Below are 23,456 nucleotides of genomic sequence, written 5' to 3' on the forward strand. Positions count from 1 at the left end.
GTATAAAAGGGGTTCCTACATGCCTGCATGTGTTATGTACACCCACCAGCATCTACCCGACAACAGTTTATTTATTTTACATTTGTTGACTGGGCTAGTCTAACTGGATACATGTCCATTTTCAGTAGAGGCTCAGGGAGAAAAGCTCCAAAGAAAAAAAAATCTAAATAGTTGAAACACTAATAAAGGTTACAATAATATAGGCATATATACAGAAATAATTACATCAATACATTCTGTCATACCATAACCAATTATTCAACTACTGTACAACATCTTCTGAAACCTTAACATACCTGGACACAGACACACTAACATAACCCTATGTGAAATAATTGCTGTTATACAATTGAACAGCTGCTGATGTAACAGGGTTTGTATGAACTAATCCTGTTTCAGAGGGTTGAAAGGTTTGTACACCAGGAAGTGTTACAGAGTACTGATTATCAGCACAGTATGATACATGGTGAAACCAAACTAAATATGTCTGGTAAGCACACTGTAAACCCCCTAACATTATATGCATAGCTATACAGCCTTGAGCTGGTCAAACAACCTGGCCAGACTGAAACATATGCAGAAGTATTAGGTACAGACAAACTCTGCACAAGGAGCAATGTTCAGAAATATAACAGCAGTACCAAATACTCTAGGCATTACATACAATATATTACTGTTCATCTCCATACAGCTGTTGCAATAGATTTCAAACAAAAGTTCCACGCTGTCTTCCTCTCAAGTAAGGCAAAGTGACAATGCCCAAGTGGAGTACTCAGTTATACTCCACTGTAGCCATGGTATTGGCTAAGGCAGTAGCAGTGCAGCTGATGTGCATGTAATTAGCTACTTAGGAACACCAATTGGTCATCAGGATAGCACATTACTGATCTGTAACTATAAAAGGTTGCCTTGTCACACATTCAAACCATCAGTATCTATCTGTAGGACAGTACAAAACAATGAAAGACGAACCGAAAATGAGTATTATACTAGTTAATAACACCTCCGATTACTAAGAAGGTATGTATAACATGTAGTACGTCCATGTATGTAGTAGCTGTACTGTAAGAATTACAGTGTAATCATTGCATATAGTGGAAATAGCTATCTTGTAGTGATGTATTGTTGAGCAGTAGTAATGTTTGTAGTATTCTATGTGTGTACTGCTGTAGGTCACATGGCACACTCCACATACACCACATGGGATGATATGGGCTTGGAACCCACCAATTTGTTTCCAGCCACTGTCAGTTTCAGGATTGGTCCAACAAGTATGTGCTATAACAGAGGATAGTATATGTCGATATATTGTAACAGTCAACATATGTATGGGTGTATAAGTAAGATGAACAGGTTAAAGGTGGGCTTACCATGTAAATAGGGTGTGCATTGTGTGATAGTGTGACAATAACTGTGTAATGTATAGTATTCTAGGCAGATCTGTATTCTATTCTACATAGCAGATCTGTTATGTTATGCAAACAGTAGTTATGTCTATTGGTAATTACAATACTCAATGGCAGGATACATAACATTTGTATTCATCTGACAGGTTAGCAGCATGATAGCAAAGATAATTGGAAGAGCCAGGTAACTATCCATGCACATAACACATGTAATATCCACCTCTCTACTATCATTTGCAAGCAATAATAGCTGTGCATGTGTACATGTTATGCAAACATGTAGTGACTCTTGTTACAGAGCTGGGCACAATAGCTATGTGCACACCTACATAGAGTGGATATTGAGAGTACAGACACACTGGTTGAACTACCAGGTTTGTGTAGCCCAACCTCTCATTGCCAACCTACCAGGCACATGCACATACTGTATGTAAGGTAGTGCACAGCACTGGTAATGAAACAGGTTGCATATCATCTTTAACTCCAGTGTAACATCTGCAGTAGGACTGTAAGATGTAGGAGACCACTGCCCATGTGTAATAGCTGCATCATAGGTGATGGCTCACACTAACTGATTATATCCTGATCATGTTGATAGTGGCATCAGAGTCTATTCATACATGACTCTGTTTGGAGAGTGGGTGTCTCTGCCAGACAGAGCTCATGGTCCTGGTGGATATGTGAGTATATAAGCAGAGAAGGAAACAGACCTGTAGACACTTGCATCATCTGTAAAAAAACTAACAGGATGTGATGTGCTCCTCAGAGGAGGATTGCTGCTAAAGGTTGTTACAATGTTTCCGTGACAGCCAGTGTTGTCACATCCATAACACAAATATTTACATATGAGCATCACTGTCAACACATTTCATAGGCAATACATAAACTAAACACAGTACTTGGCACTTGTAGTACTGACTGCTCATACAGGCATGTCCACTAGTCAGCTACTGGTGTTTACTAATGTCAGCTTTGTGTATGTGGCCATCCTGGGGGAATGTAATCTCTATGCCATGTACACTGCCAAACCCACCTAACACCATGCCCCACACACTGTTTGGGATGCAGCTAAAGGGGTAATCTGGAAGGCAGCCAAGTCTACAGCCATGACTGAACTAGACAGTCATGAGGTGTAGGTTAACACATGCAGCTCATCAACACAACCAACACATACCCTTAGCAGAACAGAGTAAGGACACCCACACACACTACCAGAAATCATACACATTCACAGATGCATCTAAGTATCTGGCCAAACAAGTGACCCCACAAGCAGGAAGAGACAGACACTGAAATACACAAACTGTGTGGCATAGTTTGCATAATTGTGCCACACCTCTGACCACGTGACTGGAAACATGCCCAACAGTACACATTTGTGAATGCAAACTCTAGCATTATGTTGCACACCAACCTATACGAGGGCATACATACTGTCAGCTGCCTGTCTGCCATGATTAGCCACATACTCAAACACTCAGACCACCTTTTGAACTATACACATGGCTCTGGCATATTCCATGTTGTTGTGCAGGACCTGTGATGCAGTAGCCTGGACTGCATGGAAACACATGTAGGAACTGTCTGGTCTTATAGCCCATACAGGTATGTCCCAAGGCCTGGGTAGCATTCTGCCATTAGCCAGAATGATACTGCAGTACAGGGACAAAAGGAGTGTATTCCACAATTGTGTAGTTTAGTGGTGCATGTCAAATGGTATCCAGCATCTGTCATCCTGGGATAACATGGTTGACAGACCATGATGCTTTGCCAGACAGGACTGCACCTGTCACCCCTGGGAATCTGGATAATGCCTAGGGATCATGCTCCCCCGATAGTGCCTTCATCATGCATGGTTCAAGTGAGGGTCCACTGCTGTTACAGGGACAGCCAAGCAATAAACTGTGGGTCTCGCTACACAATTATACCTGTCAGAAACACTATACAGACACACATATGTCAATCCCTAACATGGAGTACATATCTGTGCAGTGGCTGAGACATGCTTTAATGCTCCGGAGAGCACACCTGCATGACCATGTTATAACACATACCTCACCTCTTTCCCATTATCCTTTACTGGAAAACACAGGCCGCAGGTGTGTCCATATTCCTGAAGTATATGTACACCCCCACACTAACTGCACTTGCATAACATCAGATGCATTATGCTGAGCAACTACCTTTGTGCCAAAGTGGAATTCAAAATGCACCTTAAGACAGATCACCCTCCAGGCCGTGGACTTCCCAACTGTCATAATGTGTTGTAATGGGGAAGATTAGGTCTGAGACAGAACCATAATAATGACTACTCTCAACTATTCCATTATGAACTGGGAAGACTCCTCATGTACCAACACCTGTGCTCAATGCATGTTGGATTCAATCAATCCCACTAACCTGGATCACAGTAGTCACACAAACAGGGCTAACAGTATGCTACACACAGTTAATCTCCAATGCCAATGTTATGTTTCCTAAGAGCAGAGTGGTTAGTATCATGGCACACATGCAGATGGACAATGCATGTGCAAATGCTGAATCCTACACAAATGAACCTTAAGTAGTCAAATATGTGCAGTGGTTGTGCCATTGAAACAGAACCAGGATTCAACCCAACACAAGCAAGAAGGCAAACTGGTGGTACCATGGTTTAAACTGTACCACAGAAGGAAGTAACTGTTGCAAGAGTGAACACACATGAGTGTAGCTGATCCTTGGTCAGCCTCAATAAGATGCAGATACACCATATAAAACCACGCAAAGCTACTGTGAAACTAATCAGCCACATATTATGAGGCCAAGCACAGAGCATTCTATGGCTGTGTCATTAATCGTAACGGCAACAACAAGACCTGCCGTGCTGCACAACATTATGGCATGGGAAGTACTGCACCTACAGAAATAGCACCCATTCATCCAGATAGGGTCTCAGAGAACCTAAATCCACTCCCACCCCCCCAACAGGTACACTTAGTAATATATCCATGTACACTACAGGGCCCCCTGTACTAACAACTATGCAGGTGCAAGCTGCATTTTCTAAAGCCATACATACAGCTTTCATGGGACCTGTCAATATCCCAGGGTGTATCTTACACAAATGTAAGAACATTCAGTTATCCACATAACATCATGTTCAATCATAGCTCCATGTCAGTCTGTGTACACACCGAATGGTGCACAGCAACAGTTATCACACCCCACAAAGGGGAAGACACCATTGATAATGGGACATAGTGCACAACTATCCTGCTGAGTCTGGTCTGTACGGCCATGAACTGTGAGCAATGTATTTGATGTACTCGGTACAGATGTAGATGACAGTAGGGTTGATTCACACTGCATATCATGACCTTGCCAGGTTATAGGACACCATCACCCATACTATGTTCCAGCTACACTCAGTAAACTAGGGGTATATTCCTATGTCACAGGAGTGGTTGGCAACTGGACTGCTGGCAGAACCAACACTACAGAAGGTGTATTACTAATACACGCACATCAAACCAGTGACAGCCACAGTAATACAGGGATCATTCCTGGTACTCCCCCTCTTTGTTATCTATACCACACAGACTAACACAGAAGGCATCAACCTATTGATGTTTGCAAATGACTATGAACTAGGAGCAATAGTCGACTCAATGTGTGCTGCGTTCAACATACAGAAGGGCCTTAGTGTGTCAGATGTATGGTGTCTGATATATGGCCACAATTTGACAGCTAAGAATTGCATTGTCATCCCCTATGTTACAAACCCTATATACATTAACTACCACCTTGGAATCAGATAACATAATGGTAGCTGTGTGTATGGGATGCAACTGGACAGTACTTTTCTTTCATAGTTACTTTGCCACAAAAGACAGGTAGTCATATATGGCACCCTTAATTATGACAGGGTGCCATCCAGGAATATAGAGATAACTGCTCAGCCATACTCAACACCCATGTGACCCATCATAGATCACATATTTCCTTTAAGGGTTATTGCCCATGTGTAGATGGCCTACACTGCCCTTCCCAATCCCTAGCTGCACCATGTAGCATGCAGCCTACCCTGAATAAAGCCATGTCAAACCCAGAGGTGTTGGACATGCTACACTTAACACATCCTGATCCCAAATAAACACATACGTCATGGACATCCACCTTTCTAGTATAAGGATCACAACATGCCATACACTTAACATACTCTTGCCATACTATGCATCCCCATCCAGCGAAGCTGTACATTGACCCTCTCTGTGACATGGTGTGATGACCGCATGCCAAATATATCAGTAACCATGTGTATCAGTTCTGTGGCACTGCTTGAACTGGCCACTGAAACATACCTGTCTGTTGCCTATAGCTAGGTAACCTGTCTGCCTAGGCTCATAAGTGGCCCAGGGCATATAGCCTACAAGATCACTATGACCATACATGCTATAGTTGATATCCAACCCTGCAAATACCATCAGGCTAGCTATTGTCCCATGTGTTACACATGTGCAACACAGGCAATACATGGCAGGATGTTACATAGCTGTACAGTGCCATGTAGATGTATATGGCAAAACACATACATGCTTGCAAGTCTGCAGGTTCACAGGTCATATCCCTAATGGTTATGTATGACTATATATATGACATATACACAGCTTTAAGGTCAATTGCATTAATGTGAACACATCCAGGCATGTGCTGATAGGTAAAGACACCAGTACATGCAAATAGACATGCTCACATCAAGACAATATCCACATGGTGTATGAGCAATATCATCACATGACAAACACATATATGGCGATAATATCACATCACCAGTAGGTGTCAAATGTGTGTGACTTATACATGTCAATGGTGTTAGTGTCATGTAGATTTGCAAAGACATATTTGTAATCTTAATACATGTGATACACATGTATGTTTAGCTGTACTGTTGTACTTCTCTGTGAGTTACTGTGACCTGTCTCCATCATTATGTCTTCCAGGTATGTCACATAGCAGACTGCAGGTGTACAGCCACTTGGGTCCTCATCCCATACCTCCTCGACAACCACACAATGCTCTTCAGCCATGTGCCACAGGATGCACAGCAGCGGGATGCCCTGTGGGAGGACCTCTGCAGGGGGGGGGGTAAATGATGTTGGTGGTCAAAATTGCACCTATCAGCAGGTGTGCTGACACTGCACTGACTTGATAAGACAGGCAAAACAGTGTGCTAATGCAATCACCATGGAACAAGGTGCAACAGGTGGAGGGCCACTCACCCAGCCCCCACTCCCATGTACTGAGGAGCTACTGGCCAATGTGGGGACACCTGCAGACCTCTGTCCACAAGCTTTGGCTGGTATTGTGGATGTGGGTGTCTCTCAACCACTGAGCCTGGAGTTGCATGGTAAGTCACTACTGCATATAAAACACAACTATATTTCACACTGTTGCATATGTTACTGTACAGTATGTAATGTAACATCATATCCAAGGCATGTATGCACACATGCCACATAGTCTGCTACTCTATGTATGCACAGATGTGCATACTCCATAGTATAGTGTATTGTACTGGCTTATGTGCTAACATGGACATTGCACCCTGCAGCTATCACACAGGTGTGGATAATGATCTTACTGCTGTGACACTCCTGTTTAGGTACCTCTGGCATTTTGCAGTTACAGCAGCCTGTGTCAGGTGAGATTGTTATTATTTACCAGGCTTGATAATGCACGGAACATATTAGTTGCATTCTATCTGCTATAACACACATACACATAATGTATGGTGGTCCTGTTAATGGACACTGGTCAGACCTGCAATGCATCACACTGTTTACCTATGTGAAACAATTGAAGACTATATGAAACACCTACACTAAACCGTTCAAACTGTCATTGCCAGATGTGTGGACAACAGGGCATACAATGGTGGAGGTATGTTTTACTGTAGGGATAGGTACTACATATCAGCATTACACATGTTGGGAATATGAACAGTACTGTACAGAGAGCATATGTGTGCACATACTCTAAATGTGTTGGAGCTGGAGTATGACCGGCCCACAGGATACACCCTTGTGGAGTATACCCTTGCTATGAATGTCACACAATGTCATGTGCTATCTGACATGTCCATGACATGTAGTGAGCTGACTGCAACACTGCTCAGCTATCTGGCAAAACATGTCTCACATCCCATACATACCACCCTTTGTCTGTATAATCCTGTCCTCAGTGGAGCATATGATATCTATGAGTGTATGTCATATGGAATAACACTGGCATGTGAAATAAGATGGCCATCACAACCATTGGACCGAACATGTGTACACATGGCCATGGAGGATGGCCAGAGACATGAAACAACACACAAAGTAGAAGTGACGTACATGTGTGTAAACCCTGTTTTAATTGGTTCGACACAATACAACTATGGCCTTTGTACAATGGTGATATTGCTGATGTGAAACACTAAACATCATACAGACCCATGCACAGCTTGTGTAGGTATAACATGAAACCACTACATAACATGTCTTGAACATCTTGAGTGTGTCACAACATGGAAACATTCACCTATACAGTATCCATATACATACATGTGTTGTACAACATAAACATACATTCAAATCAAGCCACAGACATAGTACATTCACCTTGCTGGTGTCAGACATCACTGTCATGCTTGCTCCTTATGTGTGTGAGGTACACAGATGGCTTGTGGGACATAGAGTACTGCTAAGTTAGCCATGTATGGGCATAGTTGCCAGGCATCAGTAATATGGTTGCAGATGTACAAGGGTGTCATCCGTATACCTTTTTGTGACCTGTGTCACACATTCCACAATAGGGTTTATTGTGTATACACCTCAGTGACGTGGGTCACATTCCACATTAGATATGTATTGTATGTGAACATAGTCATGGCTATGAACTGTGTCAGTAGCTCACACTGTATAGCAATTGTGAAGCCACATGACGCCCTGTAATGGCTATGCACATCAGCTCAATGTGCAGTATGTCCCTGCATATTTGTAGGGTGGACAGACAACATTGCATCAGCTGAAGGCTTATGTTAGTATAACACATCCCTGCATTGGGACACCATTACCATACCATTACCGTACTGTAGATTGGAAAGGACATCATTGTGTTACACATGTATGTATGTCATTCAACACATCAGCAGAAGACATGTCATACTACATGTGATTGGCAAGGTCAAACGCCACACAGCAGGCCAAAATACTGTAAACCTGTGCTGGTCTGTGGCACCATTGCAAAGTAGGGACAGCCATGTCAAACATGTGTGTATAGCCATATGCACAATGTCTACACTCAGCTCAGGGGTAGGCAGAATAATGTTGAACAGACATGCACTGCTTTAGGGGAGATATGGAAGTTAGGGCTCAGGCAAACATAGTATGCAGTTGACATACCCTACTGCTCATGCCCTCACACATAGGGGCGGTGGCCAACACAAAACATCAGTGGCAGATGCACAAAGGTGAGCGATGGTCTGTTAACATGTGGTGTATGTTGCACACCCTATGGCAGTGTGGTGCAACGGTGCAAAGTGCATGCATTGTTTTGCAGGTATGGGGGATAGGCTACTAACACAAATGGTGCAATACAGGTATGTATGCTAACCACCACTATAATTGTGTAAGGTGCATGCTGTCTGCTATAACACATGCATGCTGTTGTGTGCAACTCAGGGATGTATGATAACTACCACTATAATTGTCTAAGCTGAAACTATAATTGTCTAAGCTGAATGCCATCTGCCATATCACCTGCATGTAGCGTGTATGTCTGTGTGTGTGTGTGTGTGTGTGTGTGTGTGTGTGTGTGTGTGTGTGTGTGTGTGTGTGTGTCTGTGTGTGTGTGTGTGTGTGTGTGTGTGTGTGTGTGTGTGTGTGTGTGTGTGTGTGTGTGTGTGTGTGTGTGTGTCTGTGTGTGTGTGTGTCTGTGTGTGTGTGTGTGTCTGTGTGTGTGTGTCTCTGTCTGTGTGTGTCTCTGTCTGTGTGTATCTCTGTTTGTATTTCTGTGTGTGTGTCTCTGTCTGTCTGTCTGTCTGTCTGTGTGTGTATGGTATAACTTGTAATGTACAGTTCATGTCTTCCCCTCACAGGTGTTGATGTAGGTGCATTGCCCTCCTGCGGTCCATCTGATGTTTAGTGTCCCCACAGACTCTAGCAGTAATGATGATAGTATGACTGAGGCACAGGCAGGGTTGTCAGGGGCTGAATCTGTGCCATTGGTTGCCATTCCACCTGTCTCCCCCTCATCCTCGCACAGAGATCCCCTGCCTGCACATACCCCATCACCACTAGCCAAAGAGGAAGGACAGTTGGTGGGTGGTGGCATGGAACAAGGAAATGTGGTGACTATGGAAGGTGTGCCTGCACACCATGATTCCAGTTAACAGGCTGGTGATGTCCCACACAGGCATGTCCCCAGCGCTGCTCGTAGGAGGACCACTAGCCAACATGCCCCTTCGAGATAAAGCACATCACTTGGAGCCACCAGATGCATGTTTCAGGCTGTAATGGAGGAACAGGCATGTGCTGAACATCACAACAGAGAAGGTCTGAGATTTCAGAGGGCTGTTGTCCATTCATTAACTGACAACATCCAGGCACTTGCAAATGCTCACCATCATCTTGCAGATGTTTTAGATAGATGACTGGATGACATGGTGGGAGTCCTTGACATGGCATGTCAAACCTCGAGTGTGGAATGTCCGTGCTGGAACATCTGGTGAAAGTGAGGTGTTTGGCACGTGGACGTAGGTTAGCTACATCACCTGTTGAAGGTCTATGTGAACATGCTACTGCAAATGCCCACTCCCATAGTGGAGGTAGTAGCAGCAGTGCCGCTGGTGCTGTGCAGTCCACACCAGGACATAGGCAGGTCATGTGCACATGGTCCTGGATGGTCCCAGCAGGGACACGTTTCCAGTGGGCATGTGTCTCAGACAGTACCCAGTCTGAACCTCTTCCTGGTAGTGCCCATGCAACCCCTGGCAGGCGAAGGTCACGTGGCCATGGCCGGACACCGTGAACTGTGAAACCTGCCTTGTACAATCTGCAGCTGTCAGTAATACCCCTGTGTAGGCCAGTCACATGCCAGACTTGTGTGCATGCATACACACACACTGGAAACAAATGTAGGGCACCTCAACACACACACACACACACACACACACACACACACACACACACACACACACACACACACACACACACACACACACACACACATAACATCCACACATGCCCAATGATATCACAGGCCCTAACACACACACATGATGTCATCCAATGGCATAGCCTAGGCCTCTGGCAAACATTATCACCCTGTGCATATGATGATGCCTGTGCCGCATCCCTGTCATTCACACCATCGGTGCAGGGACATGTTCATATGGTCTGATGCACAGGGTGAACATACTAGGTAAACAATTGCAGATTAATATTGTTGAGTAGTGTTGACAGGCAGCAGACATACCATGTATTACAGTTTTAGAATGCATTTTGTATGTCTGACAGTATGTATCATGTGTAACAACACTAACAGCATGTTGATCTTGATGTTCTGCCTTCCTCTTTCAGGTGTAGTTGCATGTGCCGGAGGATGTCGGTGTTTGCAGGTGTCCCATATGTACATGTTGACTACCCACAGGTCAGTATGACAATACCCGCATGCACTTTGTAGCTTCCACATCACAGTTATATTCTCCCATGTTTCAATTATGTTTACTGTTCTAATGATCCAAGAGCATGATAGCTGTGTAGTAAGCTACTGTGTCCAGAGCCATCACATCCATAGTGGGAGACATCACAGGTATAGTTATCTGGAGCGTGGAGGAGGTAAAAGAGTGGTATGCCGGATGACAAGGGTAAAGGCCAGTGGAAATAGGGGCTTCTCATTGGGGAGTGGTAATACCCACTGCCATGACAGCATGCAAACACAGACACACTCACACACTCAGGGATTCACAGACACAGTAGCACACACTCTGACACACACACACACGCACACACACACACACACACACACACACACACACACACACACACACACACACACACACACACACACACACACACATACACACACACACACTGTTGCCAGTGTTCGGATAAGAACCCCTGCCTATGTGCATATCATCATTATAGTACTACGCAATTACAAGACTTGCCACAAACATTACACATGTACAGGTAGTTGGAATGGCCTAAGATCGAGGACATCGACAAGGATACTACAGTGCAGTGAGTGTATGTGGGGAGGGTGGTCCATCAGTAGGATATGTAACAACAGGTCACACCCCAGGGTGTACATGTTAACAAGTGGTTAGAATTCCCATCTATGATTGATGATATCAACAGGGATGCTAAATTGCATTGAGTGGATGGGGGGAGGGGGCATTAATATTTCACTATGTTAAAATACAGCATCACTCCAAGAACCGGACAGCCATACACACACATATACACACGCACACACACACACACACACACACACACACACACACACACACACACACACACACACACACACACACACACACACTGTGGCATTTACAAAGATATACACCTATGTTACACACATACAGACATTTTACATGTGTGAGGTTTAACCACCTGCCTATGCCTTTCTTTCTACACTTCACTCTGTACTGATGTCAGCAACAGTGTTCAGGAGAGTGATAACATGTGGGATGTATTCCCAACCATACGTAACATATATGGACACACACAACCACATGTGCCAGTACTGTGAATCAAACACCTGCCTATCTCATGATAGGTACTACAGAAGTACAGCACTATCACATCCGGTGCAATGCTTACTGACTCTTTCCTTTGACAACTGTGCTGATATATGCACAATATATGCACAGAGGAGGTATTGCTGTTACAGGTGTCATGAGGTTTGCCTTCAGTGTCACCCTTACAGCATTCTACATTGTCTGTCTTCCACTTCAGTTAACAAAACCTGACCTTAGCAGTTACACAGGTTATTGTAGGTCTGGTTGTAACACACCAGTGAGCTGTCCTCAGTAATCATTCATCTGCAAAGAAGCCCCACCACGTAGTAGTCATGTCCAAACATCTGTCCATACCTCAAGTACAGCTTACTGTACTTAGAGCATATCACCATATACAGTTGGCAATGTTGAGGCTGTATTGCAACAGCATGATGTACTAAGACAACAGTCACCTTCAGGCATCAGACACTGCACACACATGTAATCTACACAAACATCAATACATGCACACATATGCGGTCTTCATCAGTAAGTGCACTAGCAGGTCAAGGGGATACATTCCACACCTTCCCCACGTCATGTGTGAAACATAGCGGAGCATTACACCATAATGGATGTTGTATTCATGTACTAGTAGGACACCATTACTTTCACCAAGTAGCCAAGTATGCATACATTACAATAGTACATATCAGCAAGACACACACAGCATTATTCCATGTCATGCTCCTACAGACTGTTACTTGACAGTGCCATGGTGAAGCCAGGGCACTGTAATGGTCAACAGTGAGCACATCATATTTGCCACACACACCTGTTTACTGGAAGAGTGCCAGCAATGTGCTCTGTTAGAGCTAGACAGTACACTCATTCAAGCATGTGCGAGATCTGTGGCTTGTAAACATCTCATCCCAGCATGTACTGGCTATTGTGGTATTAAGGCTAAGGTCCAGACAGCACACAACATGCATGGCATGCAGTTGTTGACATGGGGTATATGTAGGAGCTGTGGCCACACTTGGCTGTGCATGTCATGAACATATCACCTGTGACTACTCAGGGACATACAGAACAGAGCTAGATTTCCCTGAGTCTGTAAATGCAGGCCTTGTGTAGGTCCTATGGTCCTGTTATTTGGGTATGTTTGTAGGCATTGCATTAGGTGGACATGTCTAAAGACATACATGCCACATGGGATGTTATATGATATGATAGGTGTCATGGGTGACAACTAGAGAGGGAATATTACCTCTGTCAACATAGATATCAAATCTTATGTACTGTTAGCATGTTATCTGCCATGTGCATGTGTGTAATGACTGTAGCCACCTGTATGTAGAAAGGATAACGAAAGCTATGGTAATGTCATTTATGTTGTATGAGTGTGGGATGTACATATCCAGGGCAGGTACAGTTAGGTCATATCCAACCATTAGGGTGTTGTTTACTGGTGTACAGCAACAGTTGACTGTGTTAATGCTGACAACATTCAAGGGACCCTGGTATGTGTACAACTGAGCTGGTTATAAACAGTGGTATTATTGCATTGCATAACACATTATACAGCTGTGTCTGTACATGGGTACTTTGCACAGCTGATGTAGGCCTAGGTACAGTCCACCAATCAAGAGTTATCTGGTGGTTTACCATACTATGTCATACCACATATGGATGTGTGTTGGTAGTCTGGGAACAAAGTAGTGGATGTATATGAGGATACAACCTAGAATACAGCATTTGTCACTGTCACCTGTACCTGACTCATCTATGATGCGTTATGTCGGAGTAGTGGTCTTTACATGTGAGTAGCCTTTATGAATATGTGTACACCACCACCTGGAATGGCCCATACCACTGTTATGGCTCACATGTTTGGATCTGAGTTATATGGTGGTAGTGCAATTGTGCACTACAGAGCCTTCAGCCAGGTGTTCCTCACTGCTCAGATGTCAGTATTTTCCATTGTAGGTTCTACATTGAGCATATGGATTACTAAAGCCACACATTTAGCACTGGTTAGCTTAAGCATCCAATGCAATTGTCATGTAGGTGTCAGGGTGTTACTTCTGGGTGTGGGACATTTGCCTTGGAATGCGGCTATATGGGTAAAGGGGACATAATTATTATCCACACACACGTGTAACATGGATGCATGTGCTCTGTGTTGAAGGCTCGTCGTTTGGTCATGACAGCCCGGAATGACAGACACTGGACAACCTCATAATAACAGCAGGACATTGGCTCAATGTTTTGGTCTAGCAGTTGCCACTCATACCATGACATCACTGTGCATGGCATTAGTGTGCTTGGTAGCAAATGCCTCATGTAAGGTGACAGACAGCAGCAGAAGTTGTGTATATGACCAATGTGAGATATACTTAGGTTAGCAGTCTTGCTAATAATGGCAACTACTAACACAGCCGGGAGAGGTCATCTTGACACCTGCACATCAGTACCATTACACAAGGTGGCTCACGCATTATGCTTGCACATACCACTGTTCCACGTATAATGCCACTGTCCACAACCTGCTATCAATGTATGCCTTTCAATGCAGCAAGGTGTGTAACACATGCTGTAGGTAGCGTCTGCCTGTGTGACCCAGGTAACCTATTGTCTGTCACGTCCACACATGCATGAATGTGTATGCATAACATATATATGTCAGTGCTTCATGTACATATATGCATGTGCATCACACAGCACAGACACAGATATATCATTTACGGGCTACATACAGGTATCAGGTAGTAAACCAGTATGATGTGCATATATACTGACAGGTAAGATGTGCCTAGCTGTAAACGTGTGTGTTTAGAACAGGAGTCCATTACAACATGTTCTGTACATGTAAGTGTTTGAGCATGCACACTGTGGCCTTCAGTGGTTAGAATCGGAGTGCACCCCAAACATCCCTGTGCTACTAAGTGTATGAGCGTACCCACTGCCACCTTGTGTAATATGAGTCAGTGCATCCAACAAGCCCTTTGTTACTAAGTGTATGATCATGCCCAGTATAACCTTGTGTAGATGTAGTCATAGTGCATCCCAAACAGCCCTGTGCTACTAAGTGTATGAGCATGCCCACTGTAACCCTGTATAGTGATAGTAGTTGTCCATTCCACAGATGCCATACTCCGGTTCAGGTTCCTGTTGTGCTACAACTATACCTCTCAAGGCTACCTGCAGATGATTTGTCTTGTTTGTGCATACAGGTTGTAATAGACACCTACTTTAAGCACACAGGTCTACAGCTATGTATTTTGTGACTGTCAGTCTCCCTGTTGTTGTCCTCAGTCTTAGAAAAGCAGTCTGACTGCCTTGGAATGAGTACTCTCTGTTGCGCATCTCATAACTGCGTAGTACAGTAATAATGATCTGTAGATAGGCAGGAGTTCTGATCCCACCACTGGCAACTGTGTACATGCGTGTGTGCCTCATCAAATACCTGAGTGTGTGTGTCAGCAAATGGCTGAGTGTGGTTGTGTGTGTGTATTTGTGTCTGCATCCTGTTATGAGAGTGGGTTTTGCTGCATTCCAAAGTGATACCTCCTTTTGCACTGGCCTTTATCCTTGTCAACTGCTAAACCTCTCTCTTCCCCCCTCCCCACTGCAAGTAATCGGCCCTGTGATGTCACTGAGCTCAAAAGTGGAATCAGAGTAAGTGTAATTGTATGTGTTCTGTGGCACATACCCCAACTGCATACCACTGTACTAGTTACCCTTACATAGGCAAGACGTGTATGCACAATACTGACAAGTGTGTGTGTGTTTGTGTGTGTGACTACCCTGTAGCTAGGCATACACATGTGTAATGTCTTTTAACACACCATGGAAGTGATCTGTGGTCTACAAAGTATTACATAGTTAGGAATGGTAAAGAATACACAGTCAAGTATGGCTGCAGTTGGGTATGTTATTTTCCTGTGCTACTGTCGATCATTGACATAGATGTTGTCACTGGGGTGTAGGTCCATACCCATCATTCCCCCACCCTAACTCCACAATCCCCGGGGTAGATTACATTAGCCATCATTCCCCACCTCAAACTCCACATACACAACAACCATTCCTTCTCTGGTGAACTGCTTATGATTTAAATGTTATAACACAAGAGATGCCTCTGTTTTGTGTACACGTCACTTCCTTTGGAACCCTTCTGTGTCACAAAGCGTGTTCAGACGTGTGTGTGTGTGTGTGTGTGTGTGTGTGTGTGTGTGTGTGTGTGTGTGTGTGTGTGTCCATATATATATATATATATATATATATATATATATATATATATATATATATATATATGGGTATGGCTGTGTCTGTATATATATATATATATATATATATATATATATATATATATATATATATATATATATATATATATATATATATATGTGTGTGTACACATCCCGTAGGAGTGTGTGTGTATATATATATATATATATATATATATATATATATATATATATATATATATATATCTATGTAGTTATGACAGTTGTACAGATGTAGACTTGTCTTTGTTGTTTCACAGAGTACAGTACATTCAAAGGTACTGTACATATGTACACAAAATGACTGTCCCATTTGTTTTCAGTACTGTGGAATACCTGTAGTAGGATGTGCATTATAGACTCCATGCACCATGTACACAACCCAGATGGCTTAGTGGTATGTCCAGTGACCTCAGTGTGGTGCATGGTCCAGGGTTCAAGACCTGCAAGCCTTGTTGATACTGTCAATTAGGACTGCATAAGACACTTGTAAGCAGGTGTAAATCTGTTTTTGTGACAGTAAGCAGCGAGTACATGCAGGTAACAGACATGTACAACTCGCAGTACACTTGGAATGTCCTTCTTCGGCAATCCTGCTGATGTCACCCACCTACGAATACACCTCTGGGATTGCTGTAACCTAGTAATCCCCATGGTATGTGCTGTAACTGTGTAATGCTGTAGTGCGTTAAACTAGTTTGCTAGGTGTTCTAATTCCAGACTCATCTGTGTGTGTGTCTATCTACCTGTCTGTGAAAGAAATTATACTCTTAGAGTATACACATTTTTTACAATTCACATGACCACCTTTGGCAATCCTGCTAATGTCACCCACCTAGAAATACACCTCTAAGACTGCTTTAACCCAGTATTCTCCGTAGTGCATGCTGTAACTGCGTATTGCTGTAGTGTGATAAACTAGTTACGTAGGGGTTATATTCCAAAAGAGGCCAACTGTGTGTGTGTGTGCCTCTGTCTGCCTGAGACAAAAACAATGCTTTTTAGAGTATTAGAGTATGCACACTCTTTACAATTCACATAACCACCTTTGGCAATCCTGCTGTTGTCACCCACCTAGTAATACACCTCTGGGACTGCTGTAATCCAGTAATTTCCGTAGGGCATGCTGTAACTGCGTAATGCTGTAGTGTGAAACACTAGTTAGGTAGGGGTTTTATTTCAAGACATGGCAGGTGTGTGTGTGTGTGTGTGTGTGTGTGTGTGTGTGTGTGTGTGTGTGTGTGTGTGTGTGTGTTTGACTGTTAGAGCCTGTGTTGAGGTGGTTGTGAGTGTCTAACCACTGGACTTGTTGGGGATTTTGTAGTTTTCCTATATTGTGTGGGGTATGATGCTCCCAACCACAGTCACTCCCAGTTTAACTCCCATTGACATACCGACAGATGTCAAACACGTTCACATGCCCTAGCCCGTAGAACCTCCGGATATCCCCTGTGGTGCATGTAGTACCTGTGCATTACTGCAGTGTGGCAAACTAAGTAGCTTGGAAGTGTGTTTGTGGGCATGGCAAAGAATGGCAATGTGAGTCCATTAGAGAGTGTGGTTTTGTTGACAATTACATCCGTTCATGTGGACAGCCATGTGTGCTACATCTAATGTAGGTCTACTATATCTCTGTTGCAGATGTCGCTTACCAGCACACATATATGTTCTTACAGCACACCTACATATCAGCTTTGTGGCACATGGAGTAACTGCATGCACTTGTAATAGTAATGACTAGTCAGTCAGGTGTTTTAACCCCTGTACTGAGGTGTGTGACAGAAGATGCTTAGGTTTTAGTCTCCAAGCCCTTCTCTGATGTACTTTGCCTCTGTCTGTCCCTCCTACACACTCTCTGGTGGATGTGGAATTGTACACCTGCTCAGCAGTAGCTTGTGTTTTGTAAGTGATGGTCATGATCAGGTGAGGGGTTCTGCACCTATTGCATTCCTCCTCTAGCTGATTGCATGTGGAACAGCTGTGATAATGTTCCCATAGCCAATGGCATGGAAACAGTATAATATCTAGGAACATTATATTGGTGGTTGCCCATGACAGTCACTGTGAGTGGTACCTTGATCTGGTGTTTGGTAAACGGCATCACAGATGATATCTGGATGTTCCTCAAACAACATACACAGTGGGAAAAAGCCTAAAGACAGGAGGGTGATGTGCCAGACATGACTACAGCATGCAAGTGAAGCTATGCTTCATTGAGACTACTGCCTAACAAGTTGTGTGTGGTAATGGCTATTCTGCATGTTTTACAACTGACAAGACAGTTCTCTGTTTGTGAGGGACCCCCATCTCTAGGGCCATCTGTAGACTGGTCAGTGTGTGGAACCATTTGTTTCCTGTGTTACTCACTGAACACACATCTGTGAACTGCAGGAGCATAGTGTGAGGATTGCAGTCAATACATGGTGATAGTGATGAGTTACTACCATCGCATCCCTGATTGGACATATGTTACATGAAACAGTGGTGTGACAGACACTGTCTGAGGTTCTCAGTGACATGCCAATAATGGGCCACTGCTCATAGCTGCAGTCACAAGTCTTCTACACTTTGCACATATGTCATGCACTATATATGCATGTGTTGTGCTCCCTCTGCAAATGTATACCATCTGTTGTGTTGGGTTGATGGTCATATCTATGCATGCTGTTATAAGTAATCCTGAATGCTCTTGACTATTACTAAGCCATATATGTGTTTAAACTGCAACACCATAGGCTGTATGGGTTTGGAGGTCCTGGCAGAACTTCCTGTCCCTCTTCAGCTGGCCACGGCACCAGGCGCTAGCACATCTGGGGCCCAGCCTTGGACCTCCACCTCTGTTGGCTCTGCGCCACCTTCTGGTGGTACCGCCACTGAGGATGAGGGTTGCCACCCCTAGGAGCAGGTCCAGACAGGAACATGTCTGCTGTCGTTCAGTCCCAGACGTGGTGCATAGGGGGCTCAATAAGGGGTTTTGAAGTCAGATACTCCAGCTCAAGGGCAGAGTGTCACATTTACAGGGTGAGGCTGCCCCTCCTAGACAGCCCCCAGCACTGCCACCTTTGCAGCTGTTTTGGTGTAGTAGTGGCTGCCCATGACTGGGGACTTCCATCCCACTGTTTCCATCTGGGGGCTCATGGGCTTGTGACTGCAGAACACCCCTCCCCGTCTGAGGTGTATCCCCCCACATGTGTCGTATACCGACCCTGCATGCTGTCTTGTCTGTCATACTACCCTACCTATCCTCCATGAGCATACCTACTCTCCTTCCCCCACATCCCACTCTCACCCTATGGAAACAAAATGCCAATCAGTTCCTAGAACAACATTTACCCCGTACATAGCTGTCCATTTCACACATGTGTCCACTGGACACATGTAACCCTTTTAATATGCATCACAACATACTACAGTTGTCCTCACCCCTGTCTCTCAGGCACACAATCCTGGTATGCAAATGACTCCTAAAGGTTCCAGGTACACATGATGCGGATGACCCCATTGTACACACAACACTACTGGTTCCTCTATGTTTACCCCATTCACCTTTATCATGATGATGATGTCACACAGAGCACCTTGCAAGAGTACTGTTCTCACGTAATGATTGGACAGAAACTGTTGTGTTAATGTAAATAACATGCACAGAGTGATGTATTTGGCCAATGTACAAATGTTTGCGTGTATGAATAACATGTCTGTCTGAGGGAATCTTGATATTACATAGGACAACACCACTAAATAATGCAGGTGTTGATGGTGTTTCCCTTTTCATTCCTTTGTAATGCTTTGTTGTCACATGGGATGTTCCTGATATATCTATATATATATATATATGTATGTATCTATATCTGGACTACATGATGGAGTACATTTCCTATACTGTTGAATGACTGCATTGGATGATATGTTTGTGATAAGATCCGATGTCTGTATATATGCCATGGCTTAGTGGTAAATCACAATGGCTGTGTGTGCAGGGTCCTGGTTTCGTGCCTTGCAGAGGCCATTTATTTTGTTGCTGGACAGAACAAAGCCGTTGGATACAGAGTGATTAAGGCATATTAAAGCAGTTGTGAGTGGGTGTGCGTGGGTTTGCGTGGAGCTAAGCAATGCTAACCTCCAGTTACAGTTTTTTACACTCTACATTGCTTTACCAGTGTAATACTTGCATACTGGCGGCCAAACAGGCTTACACCCGCTTGCTCCTACACTTGCAAATGCACTGCATTTGGTGTTTGCATCTGACACTCACACCCCTGGGTGGAAGTGAGGACTACAATATTACCTTGTGATGCCTATTACTTTGGATTACATGCCTACAGTATCGGGAATGGCTGCCCATTAGGCAACAGCATGCCGTTCGACTGTACGGAATCTGCAGCCTGTCCAGAGTTTGATTCATATTATTGGTGTGTTCCTCTTACAATCTGCACCTGTCTGGCTAATTCATGGGAACTGACACTCTTCAATACAAACAAGTAATTGGGTTTTGGAACTCACATCCTTCAGCTGAGTCATGCTACTGCATGCTTAATATTCTATCATCTTTCTAAGGTTGTCAGTGGAATATTTGCTTTCTGTACCTATCAGACCTCTCATACGATTGTGGAAAAATACAAACTGAATCAAGGATACGGCAAAACAACATCAGGGACACATTTAAATTATTGGTGCTATTAATCTGACACATTGCAGACTCAGAACATATGAACTCATACACATTTTCTGAGGTAAATTATGTTTATAACTCTTAATTGTTGTCATTATTAATTACGTGTAATTCACCACCTTTCCTCCAAATGTCACTAGTTTTAGGAGGTTTTAAGTGTGACAGAGTTAGAAACTGATTCAAAATCAGGGATGTCCCTGGAAATCGGGGACAGTTCAAAGGTATGGTCCTTATTTGTTCCCCCAATAGTTTATGTCCTGTCCAGTGGATTTGCTCTTAGGGGTTGAGAGGTATGGGTGTCAGCTATGCCCATTTCGGAATATTACTTCCATCCCCGGGGTGGTCCTAATATGTCTGCGCCAGCCAACACCTGCACGCCTAGGCCCTAATTGCATACCCATTGTACCCCCAACTGCCACTCCTCTACAGCACTCATCCTTACTGTGCATGCAGGTGGGGTATAAACACACCACTACACACTGCCCACTCTCCCTGTGTCAGAACACATGTCATACATTGTGTCAACCCATGGGTTATCAGGCTTGCACAACCTACTGGTCTGTGTACATCTACAGCCTGGATTGATGAATCATTACCAGGACTGCATCCGATGATCATTAATTTTTGCTGTCCCACAAAGGACATCGATGTCTATGTTTCAAGATTAGATCTGGTAGTATCCTGCTGGTGGTCTGGGAAGCAGTGGTGTATTTACTTTTATTGTGTGTCTGTATGTCTCACAGGCCTATCTAGGGGGTTGGGGAGGTTGATGTCAAGTGTTACATGTTTGGTTATTGGACCTCTCACACCCATATGCACGGCCTGTGAACATATGTAACTTGTAACTGCTGCATCATAACCTAGCTATATACATGTGTATATTTACAGTCACACATATATATATATATATATATATATATATATATATATATATATATATATATATATATATATATATATATCTGTATACGGGTCTACCGGACAACGCCAAAAGCTGACAACGCTGACGATAAGAACACCGACACCAGAAGATCGAAAACTGAGATGACCGACGGATGTAAACCCTGACGCTGAGAACACCGACATGTGAAAAGGCTGTGTATGTATGTGGTAGTGACGGACATTAGGGTTAGGGTGCGAGTAAGGTAAGTGTGTGATATTGACGGACTCTAGGGATAGGGGTGGGTTAAGTGAGTTAGGGTTAGGGCGCGGGTTAGGTGAGTGTGCGATAGTGACAGTCTTTAGGTTTAGGGGCAGGTTAAGTGAGTTACAGTTAGGGCGCGGTTTAGGTGAGTGTGCGATAGTGACGGACCTTAGGGTTAGGGTTTGTGTTAAGGTTATAGATAGTTGTGTATGTAAGGTTTAGTGTGGGTTTGTAAGGATTTTGGTGTGCTTGTATTGTGTGTGTGCTTTTTGGACAGGGGATTTGTTTTGTTTGTTGATTGTCTGGATTGTGGTGTTTCGGGCATGTGAGGTTTCGTGTTTGTGAACTTTCAGTTATGTGGTGTCGGTGATTTCGTTGTCAGTGTTGTAGTGCATCGGTGTTGTCAGGTAGACCCTCTGCTCTCTTTCTAGACCTATCGAAAGCCTTTGACATGGTCAATCACCAGCTTCTGCTCCACACCCTGGAAAGCCTACATCTTGACAACCTAGCCCTAAGTTGGTTCAAAGCCTACCTCACTGGTAGGCAAGAAGCTGTCCAATGGCAAAACAGGCTATCTGACCTGCTCCCCAACACCATTGGCGTCCCTCAGGGCTCTATACTAGGTCCCCTTTTTTTCTCCGTCTTCATTAATAATCTTCACTCAGTCATACCCAAAGCCACCTGCATCCAATATGCAGATGACTCCACCCTGATCTGCTCTGATGTCTCTCTCCCCCAACTCCAAGCAAAAACCCAACACTGTTTTGCTGAAGTTGAAAATTGGTTCTCTGAATTGAAACTTATACTTAATCCAACAAAACAAGCCAAGCTGTTATTTTTCCCTCAGTGTCCACTCCCTTGGAAAAGAACTTCCAATTCCTAACAATATGACCTTCCATGTAGAATCCACCAATGGCACCATCATAGAGCCTGTCTCCAACACCAAACTGTTAGGTGTTACTATCGACCACAAGCTTAAATTTGACATGCACATTAGCCAATCCATTAAGACAGTAAACAAGAAACTCTGCTCAATGTACCGTATAAAGAACTTTTTGACCCCTCATGCCAAACTTAACCATTGCTCGCACTCATCTCCTCTCCACCCGATTGTACGCCTCCCCAGTACTTTCTTTCCTCAATAAGCATGAGCTCAACATGCTCTCTGTTGCCTATAATCACATTGCCAGATTTATAA

Source organism: Protopterus annectens, chromosome 3.part1 (genome assembly GCF_019279795.1).
Source record: "Protopterus annectens isolate FY-2018-M chromosome 3.part1, PAN1.0, whole genome shotgun sequence".
In the NCBI taxonomy this organism is placed as follows: Eukaryota; Metazoa; Chordata; order Ceratodontiformes; family Protopteridae; genus Protopterus; species Protopterus annectens.